This window comes from Penaeus monodon, chromosome 33, assembly GCF_015228065.2.
Source record: "Penaeus monodon isolate SGIC_2016 chromosome 33, NSTDA_Pmon_1, whole genome shotgun sequence".
In the NCBI taxonomy this organism is placed as follows: Eukaryota; Metazoa; Arthropoda; class Malacostraca; order Decapoda; family Penaeidae; genus Penaeus; species Penaeus monodon.
The window spans coordinates 3129211-3130103 of NC_051418.1; the positions used below are offsets into that span (position 1 = coordinate 3129211).

General features: G+C 31.8%; 1 pseudogene; it reads right to left on the bottom strand.

Moving 5' to 3' along the window:
• Window positions 1–194: 194 nt before the first annotated feature.
• LOC119593951 overlaps window positions 195–893 on the bottom strand; it is a 2203-nt pseudogene continuing 1504 nt past the window's right edge.

An 893-nucleotide genomic window follows, 5' to 3' on the forward strand; every position in this document is an offset into this window, starting at 1 on the left:
TCGTGATATATATAGATTTCTATCTTATCTCATGTTTTGGATTGAAAAGCCAAAAATAGCAAAGCCTTTAAAAAGTAAAGAACGAATTAAAACACAGAAAGCAAACTACTTTTTTATTCTTGTAATTAAGGAAATAAATATAATCTTCTTTCATTTAGTTCTTATTTCTTATGAAAGATGATTAAAGATGAACAGAAAAAATAAATATCAATTATAATATGGAAGAACAGTCAATCAAAACTTAATTATTTATTAATCTATTTCTTGAAATCATATAATCAGGTACATGAAAAAAGTTTAATAAGTACCATATACATTTTGGGAAATTACTGTAAGATTTAACACATTACTAAATCACTAAAAATACAAAAGAGAAAGAAAATCTGACTATATTCCTAAGGACTTAACAGATCCAATAAGATCTTCTTTTCATCTTTCGTAACATCTGGATGCCAGAAATCAATAATCAGCACTGCTCTTGGAGATGCTTGGGCTGCACTTGGCTGCTCACTAAATGTAGCAGAGTGTTCAAAGGAGTCATCAAAGACTACAGTCTCCTCTGGCTTCCACTTATGCTGCGTGCCATTCACCTCCAGCCAGCAGTCACTGGGGATTTTAAGTCCTGCAAAGAATAAAGTTTTTGAAGGTCACCTCTAATTAAAAGGCTTTCCCTTATGCTTCACTCTACAGTAAAATGAATTGATCTTATCCAGGTCATCAATATGGTTTTGAAGACAAAACTGGTATTCTAGAGAAGGGATGGGAAAAGAGAATGAGATATAAAGGGAGAAAAAGAGAGAATGAGATATAAAGGGAGAAAAAGAGAGAATGAGATATAAAGGGAGAAAAAGAGAGAATGAGATATAAAGGGAGAAAAAGAGAGAATGAGATAT